A 20,114-nucleotide genomic window follows, 5' to 3' on the forward strand; every position below is an offset into this window, starting at 1 on the left:
ATGACATGATTTGTACTCTGATAACTATTTTATACATTATCATGTTTTGATGGGTTTTTGAAATGACTGAATGATTTTATATTGGTTTTTAAAAATGAAAATTTTCTTTGGTAAATTTTGGGACATTACAACTACTTTCCAGGCACCCAGACGAATCGATTAATTCTTCCTGAACCGCACTTCGGGGTAAACGTCGACTCATACATATGACGACTCTCCAATGATACACTCGAAACCCAAATCTAGCAGGACTCACCTACCCTGACGACGGACGATTCCTTGTCCCACTCACTTAAACCAATGAAGAATAACCATTACTACTATGCTTGAAATCTGAAAACTGAAAAACTTGTATGACTTCCCGACAGACAAAACCATTCTGAAACACTGTCAATATGACTCCACTTTGAAACTCGAGTCGAATAAAACCTTTCAGCCCCTGAATTATCTTGCTGACAACTAGAAAACAGAATTCCTGACCATCCATTTCTACTGAACCCCTCACTCGAAAACAAGGCGACCCCCACACAAGTCTCAGTCATTGGTGCCATGCCAATATTTCAGTCTTATCTTGCTGTTCAATAATCACATTTCTGATCTATCTGTGATCTCTCAGGCCTCGTACGCACCTACCGATTAATCGAAAAGTTATATTTCCAACCGATTACTGTATCTAATAGCCTCCTACATGACCGCAACATAAGACTCCGACCAAGAGTCTTCCTAACAGAAGCTATCCTAGCCTGAATGCCAATATAGCTCCAACAGGCCTCTTGATCCAACCAAGGATACGTAGCCAACCACCACACAAATGTAAGATAGTCCACTTCGCTGTAGCTGAATGCTACCAGCCCAGATGTAGTCTCACATCACGACCGACCCCAAATCGGCCTACATCCTTCCTCGATCCCCTGAATGTTGTGGTCCTTCCACAGTCTCTCAAACCATTCTTCCATGGTCTAATCCTACCTTGAGAAAACTATAAGCCAAATCGTAGATTCACAAAACCTTCACAACTGCTCATTGATCAGGTGAATGCTACGGGCCACCCTGCAGTCTTACAAAACTACTGCCACTACCTGACAACCTAGTGAATGTTATGGCCACCCCGCAGTCTTACAACACTCCTACAATAGACTATCAACCTGGTGAATGCTACAACTACCCCGTAGTCTCACAACACTTCCACAACATCCTATCAACCTGGTGAATGCTATGGCTACCCCGTAGTCTTACAACACTTCCACAATGGCCTATCAACCTGGTAAATGCTATGGCTACCCCGTAGTCTTACAACACTTCCACAACAACCTATCAACCTGGTGAATGTTGCGGCTACCCCATATTTTTACAACACTTCAACAATAGCCTATCAACCTGGTGATTGCCACGGCTACCCCAAAGTGTTACAACATTCCACAACATCCTATCAACCTCGTGAATGTTGCGGCTACCCCATAATCTTACAACACTTCCACAAAAGCCATGGACCCAACCGATGGCCTTGCCATCCATCTACCATACCCTAATCAATCATGAGTCGAAACCTCAATTGACTATACCTCAATCAGGTATTTGGGTTATGCTTCGAAACCTAAGGCCTTAATCAGACAAGAAAAGGCAGAGATGATCTAACATAAATATCAACCTGAACCTAATCGCATATCCACCATGCGCCACTACTGATGCGTCACAGTCGTTGCTTCATGTCCTCAACAAGATAACTGTTGGAACCTGAAAGTGAACCTCTAGCAATCCTAAGTACATATTCCGAAGGCTGTTGGTTCCGAAGGAAGATGTGATCCGGAACCTGTCCGGAGCTGAAGGAAAGGAGTAAAGTATTTTGAAGAGGAACGCATTCCGGAGCTAATCCTGAAGTCCGGAATGCATGCTGATCCGGAACCAAACATTCATCTCCGGAACATTGCTTGTCCGGAATGAAGTTATTTTGTCTCTTATGCATTTATTACTTTTGTCTTGTATTTTGATGTAACGTTTCATAGGACTTAGTCTAAAGTTGATTTAGGACAATCAGAATGTCAGACTTGTATCTTTTGTCCAGTCCTATGTAAACACTTGGGTTAATTCGCTGTAACATTTTCTCCTTTATATAGGAGCATTCAATACAAGTCAACAACGGATCTTTCTCTCACTTTTGGCATTTACACTTATCACATTAAAAGCATTGTTCTTGTTCCTCATTTATTAACTTTACCTTGATCACTATTTACTTGTTCTCAATTAATGTCTTGATCATTTGTTGAATCGATTATCTAAGACTTGACTGGTCTTTCCAGTCTCGACTTGAACATCCATTATTAAGCAGACATTGATCTCAAGCATTCACTCAAGGTTTGAGTTCTCAAACCTTGTCCCTGCGCAAAGATCTTGTTCTCACAATTGGTATCAGAGCTCGAGTGGTTGTCCTTTGAATCCATAAGATCAGATTATAGTTGGTTAGAATTTACCTTGGTATTTCAACCATTTCTGTGTTAAGGATAAAAGTTCTTCTATATACCACTTAAGCTTGAAGATATCTTGACTTCAATGGCTGCTTCAAATCCTCAACAAATGATTTCAATGGAAATCGCAAATAGCGTGGGAGGCCCTACACGTGCCCCATTGCTAGTTGTGGAAGAATATGATCATTGGAAAGTTAGAATGGAAAGGTTTTTACTAGCCAAAGAGAAAGGTGAACAAATCTGGAGATCCGTCAAAGAAGGCCCTCATGTTCCTGCAAGAACAGTTGTAAGAGATGCAGCTGCTCAACTCATGCGAGAAGATGAAGTTCGTCCAGCCCCTCTAACTGCTGATGATATTGAGAAACTGCATGCTGATCAAGTCGCCTTCTCTGAAATGGTGTTTGGTGTTCCTCCATCACTCTTTGAGCACATCAAGCTATGCAAATCAGCCAAAGAAATTTAGGACACTCTTCAGGATCTGATTGAAGGTTCCGAAAATATGAAGGACAAACGCCTCACCTCCGTTGTCAATGACTTTGACACCTTCACTACTACTGCAGGTGAATCTGTAGCCTCAGTCTCCAACCGATATCGAATCGTTGTCAACAACATGACTGCTCATGGGATTGTTCGAACTCCTCTCGAGTACAATCTCAAGTTTATTAACAGTCTCGGTAAGGGATGGGGAAATGTAAAGTCCTTTCTTTAAAGCAATGGTTCCTTAAAAAAATTGAAACTCTATCAACTTTTTGATGAGCTTCAAGGACATGAATCAAACGTTGCTCAAACCATAAGAGAATTTTCTGGAGGACCACTTGCTCTAGTCAGTTCTTTTGAATCAACCATTCCGAACCCACCTGCTCCGGAACCTTACAAACCCACTGTTCCATTAACTCAGTCATCCTTAACTTCTTTACCCACACATATCTATCCTGACGATGATTCAAAAACCTTGGATTCTATACTCCGCTTTCAACAAGAGTTTGCCTTACTCTCCATGAAATACAAACGACCTTTCAATCCTTCTTTCAAACCATACCAAAACAGATTCAGTGCTCCTCACCAAAACCATCCTCAACCGTATTCTACTTCGGAATCTAAACACACTTCCGAAAATCCTCCTGCATACAAGCCTAACCTCACTAAACCAAACTCAGTTCCGGAATCTTCTCAAAATTCCAAATCAGACAAACCCAAGATCTTGTGTCATAAATGTGGTCATGCAAATCACTTTGCCAAAGATTTTCTAGCTGATGCTCCACAAAAACCAAAAGTCAAGGACTCGGGTTATTATGTCCGAAGAGCACAAGAAATGGCTGAAAGTGAGAAAGCATTTGTTACCACCGTTTCAAGAGATGTCGAAGGTTATTGGTCATCCGGAGACGATGATGATTTAGTGACTGGAAGAAACATGTGTTTGATGGCAAGACAAACAGTTGTATGTGATGAAGGTTATTGGTCTTCTGGATCCGAAGATGAAGATGATGTTGCTGAACCTCACTACTGCTACATGGCCACTAACGATCCACCAGGTCGAAGCATTGTTCAGCAGGTAAAATCCATGATCTCTGATAATAATTTTGATTTGACTTTATGTGAACCTTATCTGACCCAGATCCAAACAGATATGAACACCATCTATAAAGCCTATGAGTCCGCCATAGAAGCCAGTGAGAAGAAAGACTGTAAACTAAGTCGTCTTAGATTACGTTTTGAGGATAAGAAATTGAAAATCGGGTCTTTAGAGCATGAACTTGTAATGTCAAAATATGAATGTATCATTTTGAAAGATAAATGTGAAATCACTTATTCCGAACGAAATATTTTGATTTCTGATAACAAACGTCTCAATGCCAAAATAGATGCTTTGTATAACTCTGTTGACATGCTTGAAGCTGACATTCGGATGACTCATAATTTTCGTCATCCATGGTCCAAAGCTCCTGGTCTCGGAAGCGAGTTTCTGAAACCAATTGTTAGTCCCCTGAAGGATTTGCAAAATCTGACATTCATGGGAGAGGTTCCGAACATTAAACATTCGGACACTCCTGTTTCTCCATTGTCACCCCTTCCGGAGGCTAAAAGATCTTTTGAGTCCCTAATTCCTGAGTTTCAACCAATAGTTGTCAAATGTCCTGATTCCACGCCTCTTCCGCCTCTGATAAACCTGGACCTGAATCGGACCACAAAATATCATTATAGTCTTCCAAATTGTATAGACCATGTTCCTATAAGCAATCACGTCAACAACTGTGTGATTGAGGAAATTATTCCGGAAACAACTGAAGTCAATGCCTCGGAATTTGTATGGGCATCTCTAGATGATAAAGTTGAAGTCTCAAGCAATGTGTCCTCTGAGTCATGTGAATCGGACTTCGTAGTTCTTTCAAAAACCAAATTGGTTCCCATTACTCCTAAGTTTTCAAATCCATCCAAAGGACAATCCTCTGGATCCTCTTCTCATCCTAAGAAAAAACCAATGTTGAATAGAAAAGATGTTATAGATCCCAAGGTAGAAGCTAGGAATGCTTATAAAAAGGAAGTTAAGGAAAGACAAAATTCCAGGTTCCTTGCTAACTCATCTCGGAACAACACAAGGAAGTCCTTGTGTGAAAACCATAGTCAAAATTCGTTTGATCCCACAAGAATCCTAAAAATATCTTCCGAACCTCCTGTTCGTTCGGAACCAAAGGAAGTCCTTAGCTCCAAATCACCTCAAGCTCATGCTAATGTCAAAACAATCCGAAACACTTCACCAGCATCTCGAAATGTTTCATCTGTCTTTATTGCAAAATCTGATGGCACAATTTTTAAACCAAAAATTTCTAAGAACAATGTGTCATCAAATAAATCCACAAGTTCAAAAACCACTGTTTCAAAATCTTCAAACAAAAATCTTGTGTGGAAAATCGAATCATCTGTTAACAAAACAACTGACTCGGAAATAACAAAAAGTGTCAATCCTTCGGATACCACCGTTCCGAAGAAGTTAGCTCCGAACCCACAAGTAGTTGAATATGACTACTGGATAGATGAAAAGACTTTAGCATTCTGTCTGTTTCCAAAGAACTCAAGTAATCTCACCAAGAAACACGTAGTTGTCCCAAAGTCACGAACAAAGTCCAAAGTCCATGCCTACGTCCCAAAGTCTAACTCGGAGCCTAAAAGCTCCATTGCTCACTAATTTTGCAGGCACTTTGTGCTTCGGAGCAAGAAACAATATGGTATATTGATAGTGCTTGCTCCATGCACATGACGAGGCAGAAGGATTTTCTGCGAGATTTAAAGCTTTCTCCAAATGCTGGTTACGTGACGTATGACAACAACTCCAATTCTCAAATTCGTGGTTATGGAACTCTCACCAATGGAAACTTCTCTATTTCACATGTTGTTTATGTAGCTGACTTGAAACATAATCTGATAAGTGTTGCTCAGCTCACCGACTCAAGCCGACGTGTGGAATTTTGCAAAAAATATAGCTATGTGATGACTGAAGATCGAAAAGAATGTTTAATAAAGTCTCTTCGCAACAAAAACATGTACCCACTTGACATCAATATGATCATTGGCAAACCGTAACTTTGCCTTCTCTCCAAAGCTGTTCCTGACGTTAGTTGGTTATGACACCGAAGGCTCGCACATCTGAACTTTCGGTACATGAATGATCTTGTATCAGGTGAAATGGTAAGAGGTTTACCTCTTCTCAAATTCGAAAATGATCATTTATGTGCTGCATGCGAGTGTGGTAAGCAATCAAAGAAGGGTCATCCTGTTATCATCGAAAAATCCATTTCGGATCCCTTAGAACTTCTACACATTGATCTTTGTGGACCATCCACTGTAGAAAGTCTTCATCATAAGAAATACATTCTTGTGATTGTTGACGACTTTACAAGGTTCACCTGGGTCTTCTTCCTAAGGCTGAAATCCGAAACAGCCTCTGAGCTCATCAATTTTATCAAAGGAATAGAAGTTCTTATCAAACTCTCGGTCAGAAGAAAACGAAGTGATAATGGTTCGGAATTTGTTAATTCCACCATTGAGAAGTTCCTCACAGAAAAAGGAATCGATCACAACTTCTTAGCTCCCTACACTCCACAACAAAATGGTGTAGTTGAAAGACGTAATAGAACACTCGTTGAAGCTGCTCGATCCATGCTGAACTTTGTAAACCTTCCACTATATCTTTGGGCTGAAGCTGTATCCACCGTTTGCTTCACTCAAAACCGAAGTATTATCAATCGACGACTCAACATGACTCCATACGAAGCAATGAATGGTCGAAAACCAACGATCTCATTTCTACATGTCTTCGGATGCAGATGCTTCATCAAAAACAACCGTGATCAGCTTACAAAGTTCCAACCTAAAGCTGATGAAGCAATCTTTCTAGGGTACTCCTCCAAATCCAAAGCTTACAGAGTTCTCAACCGAAGAACTCGTGTTCTGGAAGAAAGCTTCGATATTACCTTTGATGACAACTTTGTTCGGAATTCTGGCCCCACTCACATCACAACTCACATCATGGAGTCTGATGCTCCTCCACTAGGATGTCCGAACCCTCAAACCATTCTCGGGGTTGACTTTGAAACCCTCTTTGGTCCTTCCGAAAGAGCTCTTGATTCCGAATCTCGATCACGACCATCTCTGATTCCAATTCCTCCTTCGGAAGCCCCAGTTTCTCACAACCTCTCCGGTTCTCTTTCGAGCCTACCTCCATTTGATTCCGAACCGTTTCAACCTTCTCAGGTTGAGGGGGAGAATAATGCAAATCCCTCTCTTGAATCAAATGTGGATGGCTTCCAAGATGCAGCTGCTGATTTCGATGACTCAAATCCTCTCAACATTGATGAAAACGAAAATTTATTTGAGTTTCCTTCTGATGATGATGTCAACCTCTCCGGTTCATAAGTTCAGGGGGAGCATCATCCCAATATTCAAATCATTCAGGGGGAGCAAATCAATTCTACTGTTGATGTAGGATCCTCGGCTGCACAAGAACTTCCTCGACTGAATGTTTGGACGAAGGATCATCCTCCGAACCAAGTGATAGGCAATTCGAATGTTGGTGTACAAACTCGCTCAGCTACCAACATCCAAAATGAATGCCATTTTTCAGCATTCATATCCATGGTTGAACCCAAATCCATCAAGGAAGCATTAGAGCATGCTGATTGGATTACAGCCATGCAAGACGAACTGGCAGAATTTGACCGAAATAAAGTCTGGACTCTCGTACCTCCTCCTCAACATCACCCTATTGTTGGTACAAGATGGGTATTTCGCAACAAGCTAGACGATGCAGGAGTTATCATCCGAAATAAGGCAATATTGGTAGCTAAAGGTTTCACTCAAATTGAAGGTCTTGACTACGACGAGACATTTGCTCCTGTTGCACGACTTGAAGCTATCAGAATATTTCTTGCTTATGTAGCCCACAAAGGTTTCAAAGTTTATCAAATGGATGTTAAGAGTGCTTTTCTTAATGGTGAACTTGACACTGAAGTATACCTTCAACAGCCCCCCCAGATTTATTAATCTTTCCTTTCCGAACTACTGTTATAAACTCCGAAAGGCTGTCTACGGACTCAAGCAAGCTCCTCGGGCTTGGTACGAGACACTCACCGATTTTCTCAAACGCTCAGGTTTTCAAAGAGGTATTCTTGATCCCACTTTATTTCGAAGATCAAATGGAAAGCATCTCCTTCTGGTACAAATTTATGTGGACGACATCATTTTTGGATCTACGGATCCATCTATGGTTGCTGATTTTGCCAAACTTATGGTCAGTTGTTTTCAAATGAGCATGAATCGAGAATTAAGCTTCTTTCTTGGCCTTCAAGTCAAACAGACTAACAAAGGTATTTTCATTCACCAAGAGAAGTACATTTCTGAGCTTCTCAAGAAATACTCTATGGACACCTGTGCCTCAGCCAAGGTACCTATGGGCTTCGGTCACAAAATCTTTGCCGACCCTTCGGGTGTTTCAGTAGATGAATAGAAGTACCGTGAAATGATTGGACCCTTACTCTATCTCACTGCAATTCGTCCGGACATAATGTTCTCAACATGCTTATGTGCCAGATTTCAAGTCAATCCGAAGATGTCTCATCTTTTGGCTGTGAAACAAATATTCAGGTATCTTAAAGGTACAAAGAACCTCAGAATCTGGTATCCAGCAAATGAAAGTTTCCTTCTGCAAGCTTACTCTGATTCGAACTATGGTGGTCTTCAACTCGATAGGAAAAGTACATCAGGAGGATGTCAATTCCTAGGTGGTCGTTTAGTCAGCTGGTCATCCAAGAAACAGAACTGCATTACTCTCTCTACAGCCGAAGCTGAATACATTGCTGCTGCCAGCTGTACCTCTCAAGTTCTCTGGATGAAATCCCAACTCTTGGATTATGGTTACCGTTTTCAACGCATCCCTATCTATTGTGATTCTCAAAGTGCCATTGCAATCTCACACAATCCAATTCAGCACTCCATGACGAAACACATTGACATTCGGTACCACTTTATTAAAGATCATGTTCTAAATGGTAACATCGAACTTATTTTTGTTCCATCTGACGATGAAATTGCTGATGTCTTTACTAAGGCATTAGACGAAAGCATATTTAATGGTTTTCTGAACAAAATGGGTATGATGATGCCTGATCCTCAATTCTTTCAGGAGACATGTTCTCTCTGATAGAACTATTCAGAAGAAAAAATATGCTCCGAACTCATTTATTTTTGCTTCGGAACTATTTTTCCTCTAAATACATAGGATCCTTTTACCTGTCTTTTTTACTAATTATCCCTTGACTTTTTAAGCTGTACAGTTTATTCTTCACGACTATCATGATCAACCATCATCCGGATCACCACTCCGGAAATTTCAAAGTGCTCCGGAATTTTTAAAAATCTGCTCCGGAATTTCAAACTTGCTCTGGAAATTTCAAAGTGCTCCGGAATTTTTAAAAATCTGCTCCGGAATTTCAAACTTGCTTCGGAAATTTGAAAGTGCTCCGGAATTTTTAAAAATCTGCTCCGGAATTCCAAACTTGCTCCGGAAATTTCAAAGTGCTCCGGAATTTTTCAAAATCTGCTCCGGAATTTCAAACTTGCTCCGAAAATTTCAAAATGCTCCGGAATCTTTAAAAATCTGCTCCGGCATTTCAAACTTGCTCCGGAAAATTCAAGTGCTCAGGAATTCTCAATATGCTCCGGAATTTTTCAAAATTGCTCCGGAAACTCCTTTTATCATCTATTCCGGAACATTCCTTTTTATCCACCGGATCATGCACTGTCCGGAACAATTCATCCGGAATACCAAGAGATAATAAGGTGAAAAGGTTTTTCTCAACGGTTACCTTTTAGGGAGATCCTTATCCAATCTTCCTCGATTTGCGTGACACGATTGCACGCCCTTTATGATGGAAAACGAATTGACGGTTACATTCCCCTCTTTTAGACCAATTACCTTGCCCTTTCGCCTCAAGTGTCTAATCTCAATTTCCCAATATTAAATGCGACCCGATGGATCTCGGATCCTCATCATTACCTTTTTTCGACCCGACCCGACTTTTCCTACCTATAAATACCTTTTCACATTTACCTTTACCTCTTTACGATCTCTCAATTCACAAACCTCTCTAAAACCCTCACAGTTCTTCGTGTTCTTCAAGCCTTCATCATCTTCAACAATGGAGTCCTCCAAGAACCAGGCCTCTACTGCTCAAACTCCGAAGAAATCCATTGCCAGGAAGAAATCGTCGAAAGGATCGAAAGGATCATCATCGTCGGCAGATCAAGAACCCTTTCTTAGGGACACTACCCAACTGTTTTCCTTAAACCCCCTTGACTACGACGAATCAATCAGGATCATGATTGAGTTCCTTGCTCATCATCCTCTTTCCATTCCACTTACCAAAATCCCAGATCCTCCACTCCCTCTTTCTCATCTTTATCGTGCATTCACAAGCATCAAACTTGAAGATGATGTTCTGTTAGCCTCCATCATCGATGACCACACCATTCCCGTATACAAAGCGACCTTTCTCAAGGCCATTGGAATTTCACCCAACCCTGCTGGTTTCAAAGTGGTGGAACCAACTGTTGAAGAGTTCCAGACGTTTCTTAACTTCATCGGATACAATCAAGACTATAGGGCAAAGGATTTTAAGAAGACTGCAGTTTCAGGGCTCTGGACCGTTCTTATGCACTTCATCATCCGTGGATTATCTGGCAAGCATGGCGGCAGTGATACTCTAAGCAAGGAGTGGCTGAATGTGGTATTCAACATCTATTCCGGACGAAACAATGCTGTCGACCTTCCGGAAGTGTTATGGCAAGACTTTTGCAAGTTTGCTACCAAGAGGAAACCGAACGAGATTTCAAGCCCTAGATTTTGGGCCCTGACGATAGAACAGATCTTCAAGGAACTTAACATCCCCATTCCGGTGAGCACCATTCCTCCGGAGGTATGCGTATCTTTCAAACTTTTTAAGACCTACAAAATTCCGGACCAATCATCTTTTGTCCGGTCAGACGACTTCCGGACAATATGTTGGCCCTCATTCCTTCCGGATCTCCCTTTCTGAAACACCATCTTGAGACCTCGGTTGTGTTCGACCCAACACAACCTGCCCCGGTCTCAGTTGAGCCTATTCTGGAAGAGGCCATTCACACTAAGTCCGCACCCAGGGTTAAGCAACCGGCCAAACGAAAGGCCTCACCCACCAAACCCAAGACCAAAAAGAAAGCCAAAGTCAGTGCCCCCTCTCAACAGGAGGGCACTCATGACATTCTGGCTGATTCTGGCCGTCCGCACACCCCTCCTGTCCACTCATCTGAGGTACCCCTCAATGTTTCATCATCACAAGCACACACTCACGGGGAGTCTACACATATTCCACCCTTACCCTCCCAAAAGGGTGATGTCGGTGTTGAACAAAGTTCCTTGCAGCCCCCTGGAACACAACCACGTGTCACATTTGATAATCCCATTATTTCTTCCACACGCACACACTCCGGAACCGTTGTTCCGGAACCCAAGCATCCGGAAGGAGGAGCAGTCTCTCCAACTTTTGATGCCACAACTGGTCTGATACCCGGAAGGCGTACATGACGACCAGGTTCTAATGATCCTCTGTGGGAAGATTATGTGAACAGGGCTGCTTCAAGGCGTCCGGACCTGACTCGTGCTCAAGTTGAATCCACTCTCATCTCCATGAGGAACCGGGCTATCCAAAGCAACATGCCCTATGTCCTTCCCTCAGACGATGACGCCATCAAGGAACTCACTTCGAAACTGCCCCCAATAGTCATTCACCAAAGCATCTTCCATACTCATCCGGAAGAAGAGATTTCCGAAGAGGTTATGTTGGAGGAAAAAGCAACAATAGTTCCGGATGCTCATCTCATGACATCCATTCATTATCAGTCCAAAGCATCCGTATCCAAGTCTGCCTTTGACTTCGGAACCTCCTCCACTTCCACCCCAGAAGACGGCTCCAACTCACAACTTCAAGAAGACGATGATGCTACCAAACCGGGTCCCTCCTCTATTCCGGATGCTCACCAGCCTCCTCCACAACACTCAGATTCAGATTCTGAATCCTCCGCTGGTGATCATGTTGACCCATTCGCCCTACTGGAGATCTGCATGAATGTCTCTGACACGATGGCTAAAGTGTCATCTGTAGAGACTTCTGTAACAGAGCTGAATTCGAAACTGGATCAAAAAGTCTCCGGACTTGATTCAAAACTTGATGCCATCCTTCAGTCTCTCTCCTACCAGTCCGGACCAACCATAACAGAGAGAGAAGCTCAACTTGACCAGCTGATTTCCATCTGGTTGAAACACACTGTTGACCAGATTGATTCCAAATACGATGCTCTTGTCGACAACTACCTCAACACCATCTCTTCCATGCTCAAGGTTCATGACGATCTTGTATCTGCTACCAACGATCTAATCAAGCAGACTCATGTTCGTCATGAGAAACAAATTCAACGATTGGAAAAGGAGATCCGGAAGAAGAATGAGATGAATCTGATCATCCAACAAGTCCTCATCAAACTCCTGCGCTCAACCTGGAACTAATGATGTTCCGAACAGGAAGTTTGATGAGATGTTTGAAATCCTTAGCAGCACCTTCAAGCATCTATCCGAACAAGCTCCTACTTCTGAAGCCTATGACACCCTGACTCTTCAACTCTCCACCGGTCTTCAGAAGGTGTTCTCCAAACTTGATGATATCAAGGAGGACTTATCACTTGCACCGGTGTCCAGGGTCACCAATGCAAGAGGGGGAGAAGGCCCAAGCAAGAGATGGAAGCCAGCCTCAGAATTCTCACTCCGGGATAAGGACCTCGATTCCGAAGAAGATGTCCAATTTGTCTCCGGAGTCCTGGGTATTACTGAAGGAAATGAAGGAGATGAAGACTATGATATTTACATTCCGGATGAAGCTCCTAAAGGGATTCTTGGCCTTCAAGCCCCAAAGCTGACTGCTCTGAAAGTATTATCAGAAGAACATAAGAGGATCTGGTCCACCGTCTCATGGCCATCCTCTCTTCCGGATGCTTTTGAAATGGCCGTTAAAATGGCTAAGGCAAAATCCTTCCTTACCGCTCAAGCCTTCCGAGCCACTCCCTCCATGATACCTCCTGCTCCCATTCCGGAACCAAAAATAGCCCCAATTGATCAAGGCTCTCCTCTCCGTACTCCAGATGAAATTCCGGAAGAACCACTTCCAACTCCTACTCCGGAATTCGTCATTGACGAGAGCATGAAAATGGTTATTGATGACCTTCAGAGAGACAAAGGGAAGAAACCGATGACTTCTGAACCACAAGCCTTTCACTCCGGACCTCCCCTCAAACAAAAATTTGGATGGTCTGAGGAAGAAATTGAAAAGGCACTAGAGGACAGCATCCGGATTCAAGGCTTAGAAGATCATCCTGATCCGATGCGTGGTATTTCTCCTCTTTGCCGTGAAGGCATACTTCAAGCAAAGGAAATCATCCCAACTCTCTTCTATGAACTTCCCTCAAATGATGCTGATCAACTGGATCTTCCTCTCTCTCCTTTTAGCAAATTCTACACGAAGTTTGCTCCACTCCACCCAACCGATGATCCAGAAATGATCATCCGGACCGAACGTGAAAGGCTCAAAACCTTTTACGACAAGAATGCTCAACCTTTCAAGGAAGTATGGACAAGAAAGAGGATCACTAAGGTTCATGGCTTCGGAAGAAAAATCTTGGTAAAATTTGAGCTGAACTGTCCTCTGTTTCGTTTCCATCTTCTCCGGAACAAACCAACTCCAAAGACTGTTACTGATGCGGATTTTCCTTCTATGAATCTGAAAGACATCCTTACTCTTGCTGCATACTTCAGAGAAAATCAAAAAGATGACATCAGTATGGGTGCCTACCATGCAGCTCTCAGCTTTCTCAAGGAATATGTTGCTGAGTTCTGCCGCTGTGATTACAAACTCGCTCACCTCTACGGAACCGAACAATTTGTTGCCAAAATAGACTTTGTTCTTCCGGAAGCTGAAATTCTTGCAGATGGTCCAATAGAAGAACCGGTTCTAGGGTTTGTCTACACCACCAGAAGAACAAAGAAGAAGGACTTCTTCCGAGTCCTTGACAAACACCTGGTTCCTACCAAAGCTCTGCAGAAGTTCATATCCCGGGCGTCCAAGTCTGATGCTCCGGAACAGGTTAAGGCGAAGTTTGTAAGTCAACTGACTTGGTACATTGCGGTGCGAGAATGGTTGTTTCGAGCATACACCTTCATCAAGGAAGAAATGAACTATGCTCGATGGATTGCTAAGTTCACTTAGGGGGAGATTGTTGGAACCTGAAAGCGAACCTCTAGCAATCCTAAGTACATATTCCGAAGGCTGTTGGTTCCGAAGGAAGATGTGATCCGGAACCTGTCCGGAGCTGAAGGAAAGGAGTAAAGTATTTTAAAGAGGAACGCATTCCGGAGCTAATCCTGAAGTCCGGAATGCATGCTGATCCGGAACCAAACTTTCATCTCCGGAACAATGCTTGTCCGGAATGAAGTTATTTTGTCTCTTATGCATTTATTACTTTTGACTTGTATTTTGATGTAACGTTTCATAGGACTTAGTCTAAAGTTGATATACGACAATCAGAATGTCAGACTTGTATCTTTTGTCCAGTCCTATGTAAACACTTGGGTTAATTCGCTGTAACATTCTCTCCTTTATATAGGAGCATTCAATACAAGTCAAGAACGGATCTTTCTCTCACTTTTGGCATTTACACTTATCGCATTAAAAACATTCTTCTTATTCCTCATTTATTAACTTTACCTTGATCACTATTTACTTGTTCTCAATTAATGTCTTGATCATTTGTTGAATCGATTATCTAAGACTTGACTGGTCTTTCCAGTCTCGACTTGAACATCCATTATTAAGCAGACATTGATCTCAAGCATTCACTCAAGGTTTGAGTTCTCAAACCTTGTCCCTGTGCTAAGATCTTGTTCTCACAATAACTCTGAATCTTCAATCCTTGCTTCCCTGATTAAAACTAACCATTGACATTATCCCTTACATGATTCTCGGCTCAAACCACAAACAAAACTAGCTATCCCCTTGACCCTGGATAGGAAACTTCAACTTGACTTGCACTTGGAGGTATTCCCAATAATCCCAAGTGTTTCTCCCCAACTTGGAATCATCTACACACCATCAACCTCGCAACCGATCGAAATCCCAAGCCATTTCCAATTTCACTATTCGAGGCTACCACCAATATGAGCTTACAAGAACCAAACTTTCATGACCAGATGAACTAGCGTACAAGCAACCCAAAACTGGATGAACACACTCCAACATCTTAACAAAACTTGATATCTCCAAGCACCTTCCATTGGTATTTCTTCCAACATCTTCGAGCAAATTTAACAAATGACAAAGAACGAATAACCCTATATCAAAACATGAAGGTAACCAATCCCGTAACCTGCTTACTATGGAAGCATTCCTATGCGAACCTGCAATCAATCTCCCTGAAGGTATGAATGTGACAGTTGTTGACCTTACTCTCGTGTATTGTTCCAACCTTCCTTGCATTGCATATCATGAACGAACTTAACGAGCCCTGTGTTTAAATCTGACATGATCATGTTGTAGCTTCCTTAGACTTCTTGCTGAACAACCAAATATAAAATTGAATGATGGCTCTCCAAGAAAAGCACTCAGTGTTCCTCTACTCAGGGCTTTTCATGTCGCTGGTCGATGTCTCCCACATCGAAGTCCTATACCGGATCATTTGGATACCATCTATACACGGCTCTCGGTATGAAAAATGGCATATGACGACCCTCGATAATATTAATCAGACAATCAAAGAGAAACAGAAAATAATGTCTTACATATACAAATGCATGATCCAACGACATATATATATATATATATATATATATATATATATATACATACATACATACATATATATATATATATATATATATATATATATATATATATATATATATATATATATATATATATATATATATATATATATATATATATATATATAAGGCACAATGAAAACAAAAATGGAACATAACCGCGATAGCATCTGATGAAACTCTGGTCTCCCCTGCCTGCAACTGTAATGCTCGGCTCCTTACTGTTGGATCTGCCGCCCTGCCCTTATGGCCGTCAGTGATCCTCAATGTAACTGGAGCAGGTTCCCTCACTTCTCCACTCATGAATCTCGAACAGTCAGCCTTCTTGTGACCTACCTGATTGCAATGAAAACACATCGGAATTGAGCCTCGAGGACAATCCCTACTAAAATGACCAGTCTGACAACAATTGAAGCAACCATTTCCCTTCGTACGATAGCTCCCCTCATGAGTCCTTGCATACTTGGCACAATGGTCCCGACCCTGATGGCCTCTGAGTCGTAAATCCCGAGTCCTGGGCCTCTTTGCTTGGCCTACTGCGGTCTGAATCTTCTTTGACTTCCTCTTCTCGAGGTGCTCCAAATCAATCTCCTGCTCCCGGGCTCTACTAATCATATCATTCAGGGTCTTTCACCATGAAAAGCTCATAAAATCTTTGGTTTCATCCCTCAACATGTCATGATACCTCTCTTTCTTCATCTCCTCATCCGCATCATACTGCGGAACCAACAAATCCCTCTCTCGAAACTTGGTAATGATCTCTGCCACAGTCTCAGTCGTCTGGCGAAGGTCCTGAAACTCCCTCGCCAACGGCTGCACCTTGATTGATGGTGTAAACTCCGCCCTAAACCGGGTAACAAACTCATCCCAAGACATAGACTCCAACTCAGTAAGCGTAATATATTGTGCAATCAAATCCCAACAACTCCTCGCTGAGTGATGCAAGAGGTCCAAAGCAATCCGAACCTTGGCTTCTATGGGATAGGGACTGGTGCGGAAAAGACCCTCCATCTCCTCAATTCAATGTGAACTCAAAACCTTGGCATTCCTCCCACATCAATTGGCTCAACACCAGAGCCTGCACCTGAACCAGATCCTCATCCACGAGTGCTCATCACCATTCAGAAAAGCAACAAAGAAATAATCAAAACATACCCAAAGAATCCTCATGTTGGATTAGATGTCTAAGCCCATAACTAGTATTGGTATGTACTCGACCCGAGAGTAGCATGGTCCATTTGGGTTGCACTTCACCGAAACATTTTGTATGGATAATCTTTTGAGAATAGTATATTTATGATTTATTAATATATTATAAGTCATAATATATTAATATGAAATCATATTATTTAATTAGTATTGATCAAGAATTAATTTGGAATTAATTTGGTGATCAAAAGAGACTAATTAAATATGGAATTATATATATATATATATATATATATGTATATATATATATATGTATATATATATATATATATATATATATATATATATATATATATATATATATATATATATATATATATAATGGGCCAATGTTCATTTAGGATGGGCTAAGCTTGCATGGATAGTCCATGGGGTTTTTAACCCATGGATCCTATGGAAATGAAAGGTCATGGGTATTAGGGTTTACATGGATGTAACCCTAATCCACCATACTATATAAATAGGTCTTTGTCACATGAAATGACAGTAGTGTGTGAGTGAACAAGAGTGGGTCGATTTCTAGTGTGCTTACTATTCTCTCAAGTTTTCCAAGTTGTTTTGGTGATTTGTGATTCCACTTGAGGCGTCCACATTATTAGTGCTAGGCTCTTGAAGCTCCAAGGAATCAACCACAAGAAAAGGTATGTCATCCAACTAAGTTTTATATTAAAAGTACCCCATGCTATGCTAGTTAGGATGAGAACCTTGGAAAAATCATATTTGCATGTATAATAGAGAAAACATAGATCCAAGGTTTCTAGGGTTGCATGTACACCATAGGAGTGTTAGAATGCTCAAAACCCATCAGTGGTATCAGAGCCTAGGCTTGTTTTCATTATACTTGATGCAAAATGCTTTAAAAAATCGAAAAATTGTTCACTGTTCAGTGGACTCCCCGAGTCGATGGGGGGACTCGACGAGTCCAAGTGTAAACGCATCCTACTCGTCGAGTAGGTTCTTGCACTCGGCGAGTAGGAGGCCCTGTGTGCAAATTTTCGAGTTTTGCTGCTGGAAATGGACTAGAATCATTACCCTAAACTGTTTTGGACTTATAAAACCTGTTTTAGTGTGGTAATGATTATGCTAATCCATTTTCAGTGGTTATTTTCAAATTTTCAAGTTTTGTATATGTTTATATGATTCTTGAAATTGTTGATATGAATGTTCATACTTATGAGTTTTAGTAGATCATAGGAATTATTTGCAAATTGTATGTTAGTGTAATTCTTGATCTAAATGCCAATTAATGGACTCCATAACTTGTCCTCAAGTTATGGAATTCCAATAGTTATTAAACTCATAAGTTATAGAAATGAAAAGTTTTTAAATAGTTTCAAAACTTGCCCTCAAGTTTTGGAATTTGTAAAGTCTCACACACACTTTAATTCCAAACTCTAGAGTTTTAAAAGTTAAAATTCAACCCTTATACTTTATGGTATTATAAGTTAATAATATATATGTATAAGAGCAAGTCAGTCTTACCATTAGTAGGCCTCATTCACGAAGCCGGTCTATAAGGGGGGTATAAGGTTGTTGCCTATAAAGTGGCAGCTTAATGGGTGTCCACTCTCACCCACCGCTTCCTTGACTGGTGGAGGGTCGTTAGCCGAACGGGTAGGACAAGGACTATAATTCTCATTAAAAGTATAATGATAAATATAAAGTAACTAAACCTTTTATAAATTCCCAATCTTAGTTACTTTAGGAAAATGTAAAATTGGTGCTAACCCATGAAATTACACTTTGTACCTTACCAAGTCGTTGGTGGAGCGTGTGTGGGAAACTGGCACACTAACATGGACTAGTAAGAGTGGCAAAGGGTGAATTAATGTTTATCATAGATCGGTGGAGCGCTTGTGGGTAACCGGCACATCTATTAGGTGATAAAATTAAGGGTACCAAGTTAATTTGCATGGTTATTCACACCTTGTTTGTGATCCTCGGCATCCCAGTCACAAACTTGAGAGGGCACAATCGAGATTTAAACATGCCATTGAAAAGTTCAATGAATCTCAAAAGATCAAGGAGTTTCAATCCAATTAAAACCTAATACCTATTTCGTTTTTCATGGTGGAAATTGGTGAATCGTCATTCGCCTACCTTCAAATATTTTGTAGCTTGGATTACGACATCCCTCTTCCAATGTTATAAAATATTGTGTTGGGTCCTAGCCTTAATATTTCATATTGGGTGTTCTATTAAGGACTTAAATCAACTAACAATGGTCTTCCCAAATCCCTTGGAACAAGCTTTCCTAATGAAGACGATGTCCCGCGATTGGATCATGGAAATCATACTTCCCTTCCTCCACCTCCTCTAATTATTCTCCCTGACCCACAAGCTCAAAGACTTAAAAAATTCAAGGTCACTCAAGCCCTACTTGCAATGAAACATGAAGATGGAAGGCCTGTGTGTTCTCATGTCTTGGAGATAAAGTCACATATCGACAGGCTGAGAGTGTTGGGTGTCGAAGTCTCAAGGAAGTTGGCTGTTGACTGGGTTCTTCAATCACTTCCTGAGTTGTATAGTGAGTTCATTAAGGACTACTATGTGACAGACCACGACATGACCCTTATTGATCTTACTTATTTGCTTGTTGCTGCTGAATCAGAAATGTTTTGGCGCACTGGAAAAGTAAATTTGAGTGGAAAATCTACTTCTCAAACTTCCAGGGACATTGAAAATGGTAACATTGGAAGTCTGGAAAAGTTTTCTCTTCCCAATGTAAAGGGATTGGCCATGGTCAACCCGGTTGACCAAATGGTAGAGAGAAAGGCTAAGTCTATGATAGTCCCATGTACCATTGCCAAAGAGTCTGTATGTTTTTACTGTCATGAGAAGGGGCATTGGAAGCGAAGCTGTCCTGACTACCTGAAAGATCTGAAAGAAAGTAGAGACAAAATGTTTGACTCTGCTTCAGGTAAGTATACTATCTAACTTTGTTAAGTTTCTAATTGTTGATTCTTAATACATGATGTGACTAGGTTGCA

This window comes from Lactuca virosa, chromosome 5, assembly GCF_052849685.1.
Source record: "Lactuca virosa cultivar CGN04683 chromosome 5, Lactuca_virosa_CGN04683_v6, whole genome shotgun sequence".
NCBI lineage: Eukaryota > Viridiplantae > Streptophyta > Magnoliopsida > Asterales > Asteraceae > Lactuca > Lactuca virosa.